Source organism: Ictidomys tridecemlineatus, chromosome 12 (assembly GCF_052094955.1).
Source record: "Ictidomys tridecemlineatus isolate mIctTri1 chromosome 12, mIctTri1.hap1, whole genome shotgun sequence".
Lineage (NCBI taxonomy): Eukaryota > Metazoa > Chordata > Mammalia > Rodentia > Sciuridae > Ictidomys > Ictidomys tridecemlineatus.
Window position 1 is genome coordinate 100,055,490 of NC_135488.1, and position 13,345 is coordinate 100,068,834.

The window sequence follows — 13,345 nt, forward strand, 5'->3', positions numbered from 1 at the left end:
TACTTCTGAACATCAGAAGTCTAATACAAGTTTCATTGGGCTAAAATCAAGGTGTCAATAGGGCTGGGCTCTTTTCTCAAAGCTCTAGCAATGACTGTTGTCTTCTTTTTCCAGCTTCTAGAGGCTGCCTGTGTTCCTCAGTTGGTCATAGCCCCTTTGTCCTTGAAGACAGCAGTGGTTGGTCTGTTTCTCATGTGGCATCACTCTCACTCTTCACCATTCTTCCTTTAAAGGAACCCTGAGGTTACAGTGGGGGCCAATAATTCAGGATAATCTCCTTACTTTATTGTAGTTTCTTTTTGAAATCAAACAATTGTATAACTTTTAGGGAACCTTTGAATCTGATCAGTCTAGCCTCACATTTTGCAGATGAGGTAACTAAGAAAGCTTAAACAGCCCACCCCAAGTCATATAGCCAGTTAATGGCATAGTGAAGGCTGAAACTCAAGTCTCCCACCCTCTATCTTTCCATTCTGTCATTCTACCTCTAATTCTGACTAGTAACATTGCCCTTTTCATCTGTGGTTCATATGAAACTGCCATAGTCCGGCTGCAGCAAAATAACCAGGGGGTGACGAGCAACTTGTGTTCATTGATACAGCAGGAGTGGGAGCCTTTTATTGTAGGACAGGAGGGGTATATATATATATATTCCACACAGCTTATCTTAATCAACATAAACTAGATGCAGCAGTCAACCAATAAGGAATCTCCACACTTAATGGCTCGCCATCTTGACTTGTTTACAACCCTAACATGAAAGCTTTTAGTCTGTGTATTCACTAAGTGTTTCCCTTATAATATGATAAAGAATATCAACTAAGGATTTTTAATTCTTGGGTCTAAAGATAGTATCTTCATTATTCTTCCTTATTTTCTTCTAGAGTTTAACTGTAACCAACCTGGATGCCATGCCTTTACTGTAGAATCACTTCGGAAATAAAACTACATCAATAGCTAAGCTGTTTGGATTGTATCCAAGTCAACTTTCTTTATATATTACATTACTGTGTGCCAGACACTGCTAATTCAATCAATGAGCAACTTTTTTTTTCATTTCTAACTTCAGACTGCTATGAATAGTGCTATGTTATAATAATTTTAAAAAATCATTAGCTCATCCAACATGACAAACAATAGGCATTATTTAATATCCATCTATATTTATCACCATCCTCTTCCTTCTTGAACACTTAACTCTAAAGTTTCTTGTTGCAAAGATAAATCAATCCTGTTCTTACAGAAAATAAAGACAAAAGTTGCTTCAAAGACAAATTTCCATGAAAACCTAACATAAGATACATTTTTAGAAATTAGGTTCATAGCTTGATTAATCATGATTTCATTAATAGATCTTAATTCTTATGACATACATCATCTTTTTTAAGTCATTTATCCAACTCATTTTTATTACATTTATACTATGTATCAGGCAATTCTCTAAGAGAAAAGGAACCCAGTCAAAAAATCTCTACCTTATGGAGCTTATATTCTAGAGGCAAGACAGATGCTATCAGTAAAAATAAGCAAAATATATGGTATGTTAAACAAATGCCACAGAGAGAAAGCAAGAAAGGAGGATGGAAGTACTAAGTATAAATCAATGACCACAGAAAGCCTCACTGAGAAGATGATTTTAAATAAAGACCTAAAGGAGGAAAGAAAGCAATCCATAAATATACCTGAGGAAAGAGCATTCCAGACAGAGGAAATAGCTTATGCAAAGGCCCTGTGCAGTAAACAGCAGGAAGTCCAGCATGGAGGAAAAGAGGAGGGCAATAAGTGACCAATGGACATTGGGTCATACTCGATGAGATGAAAAATCACTGGAGGAGTTGAGCAGAGGAGTAACATAATCTGACTGAGATTGTAATAGGATCATTCTGGGGGCTGTGTTAGAAAAAAAGCTAAGGAAGACAAGTGCAGAGGCAGGGAGACAGGTTCAGGATGGATCCCAGTGATCCAGGCAAGAAATGGTGGTAGCTTGAAAGCTCTACAGTGGGGAGAAATGAGCATCTTTTGATTATATTTTGAAGGTAGAGTTGATAAGATTTGTTGAGGAGTGAGAGGTCAAGGATTACTCCTGATTTCTGCAGCCTCTGCAACAGGAAGAGGAAGTTGACCTTTCCTGAGATGCAGAAGATTGTGAGCAGAACTGGGCAGGGAGAGGACTGTGTCAGGAGCTCAGGGTGGACATCCTAGGGTTGAAGTACCTATTAAAGATCCAGAAGACTTGGGCTGGGGATGTGGCTCAAGCGGTAGCGCGCTCGCCTGGCATGCGTGCGGCCCGGGTCCGATCCTCAGCACCACATACCAACAAAAGATGTTGTGTCCGCCGAGAACTAAAAAATAAATATTAAAAATTCTCTCTCTCTCTCTCTCTCTCTCTCTCTCTCTCTCTCTCTCTCTCTCTCTCTCTCTCTCTCTTCTCTCCCTCTCTCTTAAAAAAAAAAAAAAAAAAAAAAAGATCCAGAAGACAGATGTGTGAGTTTGGAGTTCAGAGGAGAGGACTGACCTGGAGATATAAATTTGAGAGCTATCAGTGTATAGATAGTATTTAAAACCAGGAAGCAAGATGAGCTCACTGAGGATCTGAACTCCTGTGGCACTTCAACATTTAGAGGATGCATTTTTCATATGATTTATTTCCTGCCTTTAAGTCTCTGTACCCCTAAAACTTGTTTGAGACAATCTTACTACAAACACATTTCCATTGCAATAGACTATAATGTCAACTAATACCCTCATGTTATCCTTTAACATACTGTCAATTAAAAGTAATGGTTTTAGAGAGAAGGCTCATGTTCTCCCGAGCATTTAAATTTAATCCTTGGCAAATGAGGAAATTATTGCTTAGTTCTCAAAAGATCAAAAGATTTGATAGTGAAATTAGTGAATTTAGAAGCCTTTACAGATAAAACAGATGAAGATTACTTTTTTTTTAAAAGACTTTTATTTATTTATTTATTTGTAGATGGGCACAATACCTTTATTTTATTTATTAACGTGGTGCTGAGGATCGAACCCAATGCCCCATGGATGTGAGATAAGCACTCTAACACTGAGCTACAACCCCAGCCCCTAGATTACTTTTTTTTAAAAAAATTTGATTCCTTACCTAGAAAAGGTTGCCATAGTCATCTCTAACCTGGGTCCCTCCAGAAGCCTCTTTCTATTTAGAAAAATCTGTTTTACAATCACAGTTGTAGGAAAATAAAATTCATAGGAATGAAGATCCAAACTTATCATACCCTCCCAATATTAGAGAAATATATCCCCCTCTCATTATTTCTGCTCCTTAATTTGATCGTGAAACTTGCTCATCAGTTACCATTTTAAATAATATGTTGGTAAACATGTTTCTGCCTAAAATCAAAGAAATCATCCATGAGATAGGTGGTAATTTTGATCTCTTTAATGAAAATAGATGTTAAAAAAAGTGAACATGAACATATGACAAAGAAAGGGCACCTACAAGGTACTACTGCTAAGCAGTCTACCAATCCATCCCTCTGCCAAGTGTGTGCCCTGACTCTTCATGTCTGTTTTAGGGAAAACAATGTTTTCATCTGTGATGAATTTTGCCCTAGTGTTTTGATACCTTGTGTATAATATTGAGCTATGGGAATGTGCTAGGTGCTAGGGATGCTGCAATTAGTAAAATGATCTAGAGGAACCTAGAGCCCAAGGAAGATGGCCAACACAAAAAGATACCATTGTCATCTGATGTAGCAAGTGCCTGCAGGCTCTGTGGAAGCATAAGGAAACTTCTTGAAGGAGATGTGCTGAAGGCAGAGAGAGTGTCCAAAAGGATCCCTGACAGTTTCAATGTATTCCTTCCGTAGATACGCTAAATCCAAATTTGCCCCATTGAATATAAATTCAATCACATTTTAGTATTTGCTATGTATTGATAAATTACTGGTTTGTTATATGATCTCCAAAGATAAGATTTCTTTGAATTGTATAAGGTTTTTATAACAGTTGATTGAAGGCACTTTGAGATCTTGAAGTCTTCATATAAGCATTTAAAAGATTTCTGTCTGCCCAGCTTTATTTTCTTAACAATTTTTATGACTAGCTTGACTTGAAATGTTTCTTGTATAGCTACAAAGGCAACTATAAATTATCTTTGTATGCATATGGTTGACTTGTTTTCTAAATAAAATTTGAGGGGTTTGTTTGTTTTGTTTTAGGTTTGGGTTTTTTTGTTTTGGGATGTTGTGTTTTAGTTTGGTTTTGTTTGTTTCCCAAATGCATCACATTATAGGTGTTGGCTTTTTTCCTTGTGGCCAAAAAAAAAAAATTGTTTCCAATGCAATTCTTCTGTAATATTGTACAAAGTAATTTATGCAACCATTCCTAAGTACCATCTACAAATTTTTTGAGACAGGATCTAGCTATGTTGCCCTGTCAGGTCTTAAACTCATAAGCTCAAGTGATCCTTCCCCATCAGCCTCTCAAGTAGCTGGGACTGCAGGCATGAGCCACCATGCCCACCTACTAATTATATTTTACATCTGTTTTTTTACCACTGATTTGAAAAGTTACAATTTATACACTGTGATAACAATATTGGGATTTTTTTCTCATTAAAGGACTTCATTTTAAAATAAGAAATACAGATCTAATTTTCAATTACCTAAATTTTCAGCCAAATACTCTACCAAAAATCTTATGGAAACTCAATTTATGAGGGATGGAGGAAGGGTATTCGGTATTGAACTCAGGGCAATTTACCACTGAGTTACATCTCCTGTCCTTTTTACTTTTTGAGACAGGGTCTTGCTAAGTTATTGAGAGTCATCTAATTGCTGAGGCTAACCTCAAACTTGTGATCCTCTTGCTTCAGCCTCAAGTTGCTGAGATAACCAAGGATACCACACCGCATTTAGAAACTCAATTTTAAACTCATTAGGCTATCCTAAACATTTCTTTGGTTTTATGTTAAGACCATAAAGAAATAAGCAAGGTATTATCTAGAATAGTTAAGGATAATTAGAAAATTAGTGGTCCTTTTTGTACTTAACAGAATTAAGCATTTATTTATTTTAAATCTTTTCAAAATATAAGAGTTATTCAGTAAATGTTTGTGGCATGAATTAATAAATGTTTGAATTTATTTCCTAGCAGTTCTGGAGGTTGGAAAATTCAAGATCAAGGGACCCACATCTCTCAAGGGCCTTCATGCTCTACATGATCACACAGTAGAAGGCAGAATACCAAGAGAGGGAGTTTGGTTGTACACGGTGTAGAGTCACAGGTCATGTGATCATACATGCACATAGGGTAATAATGTGAGATTCATTCTACTATCATTCCTACCCCTACATCCCCTCCCCTCCCTTCAATCCCCTCCATTTAGTCCAAAATACCACTATCCCCCCTGCTTATTGTGAATTGGCTTCTGCATATCAGGGAGAACATTGGGCCTTTGGTTCTTTGGGAGTGTCTTATTTTGCTTAGCATAATATTCTCCTAAGAAAACTTGGAATGGACCCACCATTTGACCCAGTCATCCCACTCCTAGGTTTATACCCAAAGGACTTAAAATCAGCATACTACATGACACAGCCATATCAATGTTTATAGCAGCTCCATTCACAATAGTTAAACTATGGAACCAACCTAGGTGCCTTTCAACAGATGAATGGATAAAGAAACTGTGGCATATATACAATGGAATATTACTCAGCCTTAAAGAAAAATGAGATTATGGCATTTGTTGGTAAATTGAGTTTTATATGTTTTGAGGCAATTTTATTAGTTGAATTCAGTCTGGAATTATTGCCTTTTCCTGCTGAATTTAATCTATCCAGAGCTATTTTCCTTGGTGGTTGCTAATATATCCTTTCCTACTCCCCACTCTACCACTGCCACCCAGGATTAAATGCAGGGTTGCTTTACCATGGCTACATCCCCAGCCTTTTTTGTTTTTATTTTGAGATAGTCTTGATAAGCTGCTGAGGCTGGCCTCCATCCTCCTGCCTCAGCCTTCCAAGCCACTGGAAGCCACTGGGTTTACAGTCATGTGCTACTGTGCCCAGCTCCTACCTTTTATAATTTAACCTTTATATATGTGTCTCTTATAAATACATAGCTAGATATTAGTCTTTTGTTTGTTTTTATAAATACAATGTTGTCTTTTCACTGGAGAATGTAATTCATTCACATATATTTTGAGTTCCAATGTATTTGGATTCATTTCAAACATACTATTTTACATAAACTGCTTTGTAGAACATTGTTTTTCAAACTTGTAGAGTACAAGTAAGACATTTCATGTTTCATCTGAAATTGCATGTTCTCTTCTGTTACATTGTAGTTTTACAAAAAGCAGTATATCCAAGAGTTTAAGAAGAGTTATATTTGATAATATGTTGTCTATTAACTCCTTTTGAACTCTAGGACAGGAACACCATTATTTGGCCTTCCCACCCCAGTATCTAGGTTCTTTAGAATTATAATTGCCAGAAGTTACACAAGAAATAAAAAGAATCTGAAATATAAACAGGTTCAGGGACACTTAGATACATTTGAATACTGTCTTACCGAGATTGTTAGAGTCAGACCAGCCTTGGTTCCGCTACCTTCTAGTGAATAAACAAGGGTATATTTTTGTTTTGTTTATTTGAGGGTATGTTGTTTAATCTCTCTGATTCTTATTCTCCTTGTTTGTAAAATGAGATGAAAATACCAGTACCTTTTCCTTGGGGTTATTGTAATGATTAAATGAATTGGTGGTCAGTATTTATGGTACAATATGCATTCAAAAAATAGTATCTGCCACTACAGTGTATCATTTCAGCAAATGTTTATTGATGTATGCACAGTCTTAAGCCGTGATGATAAAAGTAAACACCGTGCCATGAGAGAAACTTATCTGGATTCATAGGGCAGGGCACCTAACCCCACCTGGACTTGTTAGGACCCCTGGAGGAAGTGATGGGTTAGTTGAATGTTACAGGATGAGAATGTTTTAGCTCAGCTAAGAAACAAGGAAAGAACTTTCAGGCACAGAGGAGAGGATGTGCAAAGGATTTGAAATACAAGGAAGAGTTCAGGATTGAACCCTATCTTGAGATTGCAGTGGAAGCTGCCGCTCTCCTTTAACACCACTTAGTGCTCAAGGGAGTGGTGGGATGGAATAAACTTTGAGTGTTTTTTTGGTACAGAATCTGGTTATTGAAATGCTCTTTTACAAATTCTGTATTTAAAAAATACTTGATATAGCAACTGAATATCCACAATTACAGTTAAAATTGAGAGAATATAAATTTTCAAAGAAAGTAGCACAGCATACTTTAAGGACTGTAGCAGTGGACTCAGAAGACCTGAATTAAAATCGAGTTCAACCGCCTAACAGCTCAGAGATTTTTCATAAGCCATTTCTTTTTTGAATTCTCACTTTCTCCCTAAAACATAGATATTAATGCCTACCCCAGTCTATTTTACAAGCGTATTAAGTGCAAATATAATATAATCAGTTCTTGATTATTCATGATAGGAATGTAAGAGTCGTGATCACCAAAGACCAAGAATAGTAGATAAATTAAAATTTAATAATTAATTCCTGCATATATTATTTTTTCCTATGCTGATTTATCATTCTAATTCTGTTTTGTTTAGGATAAAATTAAAATCCGTTTTCTATTTCTTTAAAATATACCAGCAGATGGCAGGAAGATGTAGCCCAGATAATTATAATGTGGTAACAGAAGTCATTTTGGAATTTAAAATTTACTATAATTAATTGGCAAAATTGAAAAGAAAACATTGGTTCTGTAATTTGTCACTATCATTTTTATTATTACATAAATTCCTACTTTTCTTGTCTTCAATGAATTTAAAAGTTATTCATTAGGAACTTTGACAAATGTCTTTGTCAACAGTCCCCTTTATGCTATATTTCTCCATATCCTGATTTTCCCACTTTGCAGTGCCCCATACATACCTTCTGCCAGTCCCCACTGCCTGTTCCCCTGGCACACATATGTAATTCTCCTGCCTTCTCTTGCTTATCCAAAATAGTTTGTTGACATTAGATAGTATTTTTTATTTTAAAATGTTTTTAATATTTTGAACTAACTATATGCCTCTTCTAAAACCTCATCTACTCAGTCTTTCATTTCACATTGGAAAAAATAAAAATAATGTGTCCCTCTTTATAAAGTATTCAGACCATTATTTTTGGACAAAGATTATAAGGGCTCCCACCACATTTTCACTGTTCCAACTGGGAAATTTAATAACTGGTTTACTTTTCTCCTAGGGCTACAGTAGTACACAGCTTTTCCCTGATTTTGCTTCATTGAATTTTTTATTATGTACATAATGTAATTTTAAGGTATAGGCTACTCACTCAAAAATATTACTCCTGATCAATTTGTAGTAACTTCTACCAGATGTATCCTCCCACCATTAACAACTAGAAAACAACTGTTTCAGGAGAGAGAAGAAACAGGCAAGGTGAGTACTGAAGTCATATTCCTGACACTGCCATAAAGAGGAGGAATTCAGAGAAAGCATGGATTCATTGATGCTTGAGAAAACAAAGTTCCATAACTGAGGGAGGCTAAGGAGGCTGGAATGTGTGGGAGAGTATACTGGTGCAGAAGGAGCTGACCAAGGGAAATTTAAATAAAAATCTGCCTCAAAGTTCCCTGGAGTCTATTGCTAGATATTAAATGGGCCTGCATAGAGAGAAATTTTGCAAATCTCACAACTCCTGAGAATTTTTTTAAAAATAGATTAAATAAGTAAATATTATAAAATAAAGCTGTGGACGTAGTTCATTGTTAGAATGCTTGCCCAGCATGTGTGAGTTTCTGGGTTCAGTCCTCACTACAACAATAAAAAGTCACTAGACATGCAAATAATCAGGAAAATTTGATCCTAGATGAAGAGGGAGGGAGAAATGGTAATCAAAAGAGCGGCAGAAATAGTAGGAGTAGTGGAATTAGTAGAAAGGGACTTTAAAAGAGCCTTTATAACCTGGAGGCAGTGGCGCACACCTGTAATCCTAGCTACTCAGGAGGCCAAGGCAGGAAGATCACAAGTTCAAAGCCAGCCTGGGCAATTTAGCAAGACCTGTCTCAAAACTAAAAAAAAGGGCTTGGGATGTAGCTCAATGGTAGTGTGCTCTTTTGTAACCGGGGAAAAAAGAGCCATTATAAATGTGCTCACAAATGCAAAGAAAAACATGAACATAAGAAAAGTAGAAAATACAAAAAAGAACTGGTTCAAGATTTAAGGAATGAAAGATGCTGTATCAAAATTAAAAATTGGATGGACCTAACAGCAGAATGAATATAATGGCAGAAGGCGTTAAGTGAACTTGAAGACATAATGATAAAGATTGATCTAAATGGAAACGGGAAAACTGCACAGAGCCTCTGTGACCTGGGGGACAAATGGTCTGCCATAAGTATAATTAGAGCCTAAGAAGCAAAAGCTAGAGGCACAAAAATATTTGAAGAAATAATTACTGAAATTTTTTCAAATTTTATGAAAGCTATAAAGGTTTTAGTTTGGAAGTTAACATAAGTCTAAGAATTTCAATGACCTCCAAGCAGGATAAATACAATATAAACTACATTAAAGCACATTCTAATCAAATTCAGGTGCAAGTCCATTATAAACAAAAAAAATACAAGCATTTGGAGGGGACATATAATAGAAGAACAAGGATTTGATTTCTTGTCAATGTAAACTAGGAGAAAATAAAATCTTTAAAGTGCTTTAAAAATAAAAGCATAGAATTCTACACTCTTTAAATATGAAGTAGAAATAGACTTTGTTCAGGAAAATAGCTGAAAGAATTTACAACCAGAAAACCCATGCAGTTCTACTCCATCCCACCTGGGATGTGAATCATTGCTTTGTCCATGTGAAGGTAACTGTATACATTGGCCAGTGTCTCCCCTGTTCCCTGCCACCTCTCCCCTCCAGCCTCCAATCACCATTCAACTCTACTTCTACTCCTGTGAGTTCAACTTTTTTATATTCTGAGAACAAATGAGATCATGTGGTATTCAACTCTCTGTGCCTGGCTTATTTTACTTAACATAATGTCCTCTAAGTTCATCCATGTTGTTGCAAGTGACAACTTGATTTTGAAATTACTCTCAGCCTTTTAAATATGACATACACAAACGTTGAGAAGGACAGATATGGTTGAAGAATACAGGCAGTAAGAATAATAAATTAGTGTGATGAATTTTAATTGGGTATTAACTAATAGCATGATCTCCTATTGTAGAGGCTTATAGTGTGTCAGAAGCTTGCTTCCAGAAGAATAGACCCATGCAAAAGCCAAAAGGCCACATATTCCTTGACTTTGGGCTGAAGCCATTATTAGCATGACTCTTTGGTTGAAAAACTTATCCCCTATCACCAGGTCATTCCTTCCCTCAGTTTGAATAATCTCTGAGAATCTGAAACAACTAATTCATTGTCAAGAAGTTAAAAGCAATTGATAAATTGTTCTGGTAACACCTGTCAGTGAATTAACTCAGAGCACAAAACCCAGGCATTTCAGGAGTTGACAAGTATTATTAAACTGTTTTGCAAGAGAAGAAGCCGGTTCAAAGAGGGAAAAGCTGTCAAGTAATACATCACAAGAGGCTCAGGCCTCCCGCCTCAAGTACTCGGGCTTAAGCATGAGACCTCTCATGGCAGGGAAGAGCACAGGGCCATGTGTCACTTGGTCATTTCTGTCCAATTCAAAAATGTTATAACATTTTTAAAACTCTGAATTTGTTTTAGATTCAAATGTATTTCTTATGGTGTTTTTTTCTGTGTGGTATTTCTCCCTCCTTCAGAAATGTATACTATTTTAATTTTTAAATGGTAGCAACAGTGTTTTTCTGCTTCTGCCCTCCCTCCACCCTTTGAGCACTTTAATTTGTCTTCAACACCCTGGTAGATAGAAGAGTAATGCTTGAATCCAGGGGGTTGTGCTCTATGCAGCTCCTTTCTTAAACATCAGCATAATTTCATGATTTCAATAAGGCAAAAATTAGGAAAGCCTAATTCAAAGTAAATTAGGATTTAAAATTCAGAAATGCTTCTGCCTGTTTGTAATTAACTTTCCAATTGCTCTCTCTATTCCATTCTTTACTCTTTAAATTTACTTTTATAAAAAATATGCAATAAAATATTTTAGTTTATGTTAAACAGAAGCATAGCATACAAGAGAGGGTTAGTGCATCTACTCTAGTCAGCAGTGTAATGGAGGAAGCAAGAATAAGGGGGCAATGGAATTGAAGCAGGGAAACAGGAAGAGCCCATATGAAGATATTTGACATGCTCTAGTTGACATCCCTCCAAGTAAACAACCAGTTAGGTACTGGTTGTTCAGTCTTTCAGTACAGCCCAAAGAGCCACAGCAAACAGAGTAGAGTGTATGCAGCCCTGGCAGAGCTCCATGAGGTTCATCTGCAAGAATCTAATTGGTGCACAGGAAGAAGAGGTGACTGGAAAATAAGGAAGGACGATGAATTAGTAGTGATGAATGGTATCCTGTAATACACAAATATATTCTTGTTGTATACACTTACGTGTGCATAATTATATAAAGTAAAACATGAAAATTTTAGACCCACCAGGATTTCTGTCATAAACATTTCATTTTTTGTGCATTTACATATCATACGAGAACATGCAGTCAGTCATGCAGTGCATAATGACATTTCTGTCAACCATGGACTAATATACAAAGGTGATCTCTCAAGAGCTTATTGTGACAGGAACAACAAAATCACCCAACAACACATTTCTCAAAACAAATCCTCTGGTTAGGCCAAGCATTACTGTAGATATATTTTTCCTTTTAAAAGACAAACCAGATCATGATAAGCTCCTTGCTCTATAAAGAATTTGTTATTTTTTTTCATTCATCTGTTACTTGCATTAGGCTTGGATTTTATCCCATTGTTAGCAAGTTGGTCTTGTCCTGTACATCAGGAAACTGAATCAACATTTTTGGATTATTGCATGAATGAAGGAATAATAATATGACTTAGACAGTTTTTGCTTATGGAAGGGGATGCTACTAAAATTGGAATGCAGTGGGCAAGACCTGGTTAAACATGGAAGTGTTGTTGCCAGGCACTTGTACAGTCATCCCTGCCAGTCTCCTCCTTCCCCTAATCACCACCTCAGCATCCTCGATTCAGAAGCAAGAATGGATGGTATACAGGGGGGACATAGAAAAGAGACAAAGGGAGACTCTTAAATGATTTTGTTCTATCGCAATTATCTGTTCAATGTCTGCTAAGTGACAGTCCCTTTGGATAAAATGGAGAACATAGTAAACTATCCCTGTCCTTGTATAGGGAAAATCTACAACTGGAAAAAGAAAGAAGCAAGAGCAGGGGAAAGATGCAGAAGGAAGCGAAAATAGTAAAATACCAAAGGAGTGAAGAATTTCAGTGATTGACGAATTAATACAGTGCTTGTATTAATATCATTTATTTAGAAATGAGCTTAAATTCCAGCCATCTGCTTCCACATCAGACACCCACTATACCCAGATTCCACCCTCCCCTGCATACATATACATCCCAATAATAATCTAGTGATACATCTCTCATGATTTCCCACAGCTAATAATAAAAGATATTTTATTCAAATCAGCAAATTGTGACCCAGATATAAGTATAAATATAGTGAGAGCCATAAGTTTCTTTAGTGACAGTCTTGCTAATTAAGTTATTTGGCCTGTTTTTAGCCACATTGGATATTTTTTCTTTATAAGGTTGTTATGAGTGTTGTTTGTAGCAGCATCAATAAGCCAAGAATTCACATAGTTACTCAATCACACAGATTACTCATCATTGCCTGTTCATAACAGAATCCTAAAATGTTTAAGATTTCTGATGCAAATCAAAATCTCATCATCACTTGTCATTGCTAAATTAAATGACAGGATAATAACATTACATTAAAACAATTTTTCTCTTGATTGAGTACCTTTTTCAGAAGTGAACCTTCTAGATGTATATTTTTTTCATCAGTACTATAAATGCATTTAGAATCCAAGGTAAAAATAGAATTGAAAAGGGGAGGAGTGGGATGTTTTCAAATTATTGATGAGTCTCTTTTGAATTTCAACCATATTTGACAGCATACTGCTGGGGAATGGAATAGTTTAGCCCAACTTATTGACACTTTTAGAACCACATAAAGAAGGTTCACAGGTTGAGCTTCGTCTTTTGAAGAAATTATGTGTTCTTGGCATCAACTATACGTCAGCCCATTTGCAAACAAGCTGTTAGTGACCTGTAAGAACTGGCGTTGTTCTTTATTCTAATGTAATGATATATAATAAGATACTGACTTC

At 36.2% G+C, this 13,345-nt stretch overlaps 1 protein-coding gene across 2 annotated transcripts in view; it reads left to right on the forward strand.

Moving 5' to 3' along the window:
- Rbks (ribokinase) overlaps positions 1–13,345 on the forward strand; it is an 84,953-nt gene that overhangs the window by 2,512 nt on the left and 69,096 nt on the right. The gene's annotated exons all lie outside the window — the stretch shown is intronic.